The sequence below is a fragment of the Hyla sarda genome, chromosome 2 (genome assembly GCF_029499605.1).
Source record: "Hyla sarda isolate aHylSar1 chromosome 2, aHylSar1.hap1, whole genome shotgun sequence".
NCBI classification, from domain to species: Eukaryota; Metazoa; Chordata; class Amphibia; order Anura; family Hylidae; genus Hyla; species Hyla sarda.
The window spans coordinates 245,586,496-245,590,792 of NC_079190.1; positions in this window are offsets into that span (position 1 = coordinate 245,586,496).

Below are 4,297 nucleotides of genomic sequence, written 5' to 3' on the forward strand. Positions count from 1 at the left end.
TAAGTCTTCCATACTGGTGGTGTCCGGGCCTGTATACACACAGCGGGCCTGCTCCACAAGGTCCAGCATACAGGGGAGTGAGAGAGGGGGAGGAGCTTCCTGTCTGCTCTTCCCAGTCTGCATAGCGCGGCCCCTGCGTGGTGAGGTGACAGGGCTGCAGGCTGAAGATTTATAAAAAAAAAAAAAGGCCGGAGTAGATGCCTCCGGGGGGCGTTGGGTGCAGCAGGGGCTCGGGCCCCTTACTGGTGGCCATGAGAGCTGCTCGTGACCTACTGCTGCTAGGGGGCACAAGGGGAGGGGGGGGGGGGGGGGGCAATCATGATGTAGGGTGGGCCCTCTGTGGCCCCCCTAACCCCGTCCCCCCCCCCCCCCCCCAGAGACGCCACTGGCTGCAGGGGTGGTTGAACGCAGCGTCCATCCGGGTGCTGTCAAACTTGCTGTGGTCGGGGAGTATGCGGTGATATGTGGCCTAATGCTCGCCTCTGGGGCTGGACCTGGAGAGGGCAGCGGGCCCCCTCTCACGCTGGGCCCCTGTGCAGCTGAACCGGCTGCACAGGCGATATGTCCGCCCCTGGTCTACTTTATATTGGCATCATAAAGTTGACATGTTGTTACTTTTGGAAGACATCAGAGGGCTTCAAATTTCAGCAGCAATTTTCCAATTTTTCACAAAATTTTCAACATCGAAATTTTTCAGGGACCAGTTCAGGTTTGAAGTGGATTTGAAGGACATTCTTATTAGAAATACCCCATAAATGACCCCATTATAAGAACTGCACCCCTCAAAGTATTCAAAATGACATTGAAAAAGTTTGTTAACCGTTTAGGTGTTTCACAGGAATAGCAGCAAATTGAAGGAGAAAATTCAAAATCTTCATCTTTTACACTGGCATGTTCTTGTAGACACAGTTTTTGAATTTTTACAAGGGGTAAAAGGAGAGAAATCTTCCAAAAATGCTTAACCCAATTTCTCTTGAGTAAGAATTTACCTCATAGGAAATACCTCATATGTGTAAGTCAAGTGCTCTGTGGGTGCACTAGAGGGCTTAGAAGGGAAGGATCGACAGTGGGATTTTGGAGAGAGTTTTTCTGAAATGGTTTTTGGGGGGCATGTCACATTTAAGAAGCTCCTATGGTGCTAGAACAGAAAAAAAATGCATACTATTCTGGAAACTACACCCCTCAAGGAACGTAACATGGGGTACAGTGAGCCTTAACACCCCACAGGTGTTTGAAGACTTTTTGTTGAAGTTGAATGTGTAAATTATTTTTTATTTATTTTTTCACAAAAATACTAGTTTTCCCCAAAATTTTTTATTTTTACAAGTGGTAATAGGAGAAAATGCACCCCCCCAAATTTGTAACCGCATCTCTTCTGAGTATGGAAATACCCAATGTGTGGACGTCAAGTGCTTTGCTGGTGCCAGAACAGCAAAAAAAAAAAACACATGGCATACTATTTTGGAAATTACACCCCTCAAGGAATGTAACAAGGGGTACATGGAGCCTTAACACCCCACAGGTGTTTGACAAATTTCCGCTAAAGTTGGACATGAAAATGAATTTTTTTTTCACTAAAATGCTGGTGTTACCACAAATTTTTCATTTTCACAAGGGGTAACAGGAGAAAAAAGACTCCCAAAATTTGTAACCCCATTTCTTCTGAGTATGGAAATACCCCATATGTGGATGTAAAGTGCTCTGCGGGCGAACTACAATGCTCAGAAGAGAAGGAGCGCCATTGAACTTTTGGAGAGAGAATTTCATTGGAACAGAAGTCGGGGGCCATGTGCGTTTATGAAGCCCCCCGTGGTGCCAGAACAGTGGACCCCCCCATGTGACCCCATTTTGGAAACTACACCCCTCACAGAATTTAATAAGGGGTTCAGTGAGCATTTACACCCCACTGGCGTTTGACAGATCTTTGGAACAATGGGCTGTGCAAATGAAAATTAAAATTTTTTCTTTTCACACACCACTGTTCCAAACATCTGTCAGACACCTGTGGGGTGTAAAGGCTCACTGTACCCCTTATTAAATTCTGTGAGGTGTGTAGTTTCCAAAATGGTTACACGTGGGGGGGGGGGGGCACTGTTCTAGCACTATGGGGGCTTTGTAAACGCACATGGCTTTCAATTTAGGACACATTCTCTCTCCAAATTCCCAATGGCGCTCCTTCTCTTCTGAGCATTGTAGTGCACCCACAGAGCACTTTACATCCACATATGGGGTATGTTCATACTCAGAAGAAATGGGGTTACAAATTTTGGGGGGCGTTTTTCCTATTCTCACTTGTGAAAATGCAAAATTTAGGGTAACACAAGCATTTTTGTGAAATTTTTTTTTTTTTTCATTTTCACATCCAAATTTAAAACGGAAATTCGTCAAACACCTGTCGGATGATAGCACTCACTATACCCCTGTGTATATGTAATGTTTTACTTTTTATTTTGTGTAGTGTAGTGTTTTTAGGGTACATTCACATAGGTGGAGGTTTACAATGAGTTTCTCACTGAGAGTTTGAGCTGCGGTGGAAAATTTGCCGCATCTCAAACCTGCAGCATAAAACTCGCTGTAAACCCACCCGTGTGAATGTACCCTGTAAATTCACATTGTAAACCTCCAGCTGTTTCAAAACTACAACTCCCAGGATGCTGAGAGTTGTAGTTGTGCAACAGCTGAAGGCTCATGAGAGTTTGTTACTTAACTCAGTGTTTCGCAACCAGTGTTCCTCCAACTGTTGCAAAACTAGAACTCCCAGCATGTACAGTCTCTCAGTGCATGCTGGGAGTTGTATTTTTGAAACAGCTGGAGGTACACTGGTTGCGAAACACTGAGTTTGGACACAAACTCTTTTTCACAACCAATGTGTCTCCAGCTGTTGCAAAACTGCCACACTCAGCATGCATTGACAGTCGAAGGGCATGCTGAGAGTTGTAGCTTTTCAACAGCTGGAGGCACACTGCTACAACTCCCAGCATGCCTTTGGTAGTCTGTGCATACTGGGAGTTTTAGTTATGCAACAGCTGGATGCACACTTTTTCATAGAAAAAAATGTGCCTCCAGCTGTTGCATAACTACAACCCCCAGCATGCACAGACTACCAAAGGGCATTTTGGGAGTTGTAGTTGGAACTCCAGCTGTTGCAAAACTACAACTCCCAGCATGTCCTTTGGCTGTGCATGCTGAGAGTTGTTGCTAAGCAACAGCAGGAGGTGAACCTCCTGCTGTATCTTGCCGCCGGGACCGCCGCTGCTGCCACTGATCCAGCTGCTCCTGCCACCGGGACTGCCGCTGCCGCTCCTGAGGGGATCCCCGCCGGACCAGGGAGAGGTAGGAGACCCCGCCGTCCCTGCCCAGCAGGACAGTGATTGGTCGGTCGTTCCGACCGATCAATCACGTGATCGCGAGGTGGCATCCGTGCCACCTCACTCCTGCTAGGTAAGGGTGAATGGGGCTGTCTCGGACAGCCCCATTAACCCTTTTTTTCTGGGTCACCAGAGACCAGATTGACCCGGAATCGCTGCAAAGAGCCAGTCTGAATTGGCCAGGACCCCCCAGGAGTTTGCACGGGGTACCTACTGATAGATATCAGCAGTCACCCCGTTCCGGTCCCCACCTGGCACGTGGCTCCTTATGTACCAGGGCGTCAGGGCGTACCTGTACACCCTGGGCCCCTAAGTGGCTACCAACCCTTTTGTTTCCTAAGGCTATGTTCGCACAGCGGAATTACCGTGCAGAATTCTGCAGAAGAATTATGACAAAAATTCTGCCAAAATTTACTGCCCATTCTGCTGTCCCATTTACACAGCAGAATGTCTTTAATTTTGTGGATTTCGGCGGCGGAATCCAATCAAGTCAGTGTGTTTTGAGAACACAGAATCCTGCAGCAATTCCGAATGTGTGCACATTCCACTGTGTGAACATAGCCTAAGCATTTCCACAAATAATTTTAAACTATCTTGTGTTATTTCTTTGTCTTTACTGCAACTCAACTAGGGCAGAAGCTGGGAGAGCCAGGTGCTTTTTTCTTTAAAAAAAAACACTCTTCCAGTTTTGTTGTTTTCAACATGGTAGCAGCCTTTGCATATTTTCCAGTCTGTTCTGTTTATCCTACTGCAAGTAAAAGAAGTGAAGTATCAGTTGGCTGCCGGATCTGACTGCACAAGGTTTGTTTGTAGTCTGTATCCATGGAAACATACACACATGCAGTGAGTGCAGCTGTATAAATAGAAGGGTAGAAGACTTTACACTGCTAGTAGAGAAATCATTCATATTAACTTTACAAAATATTACA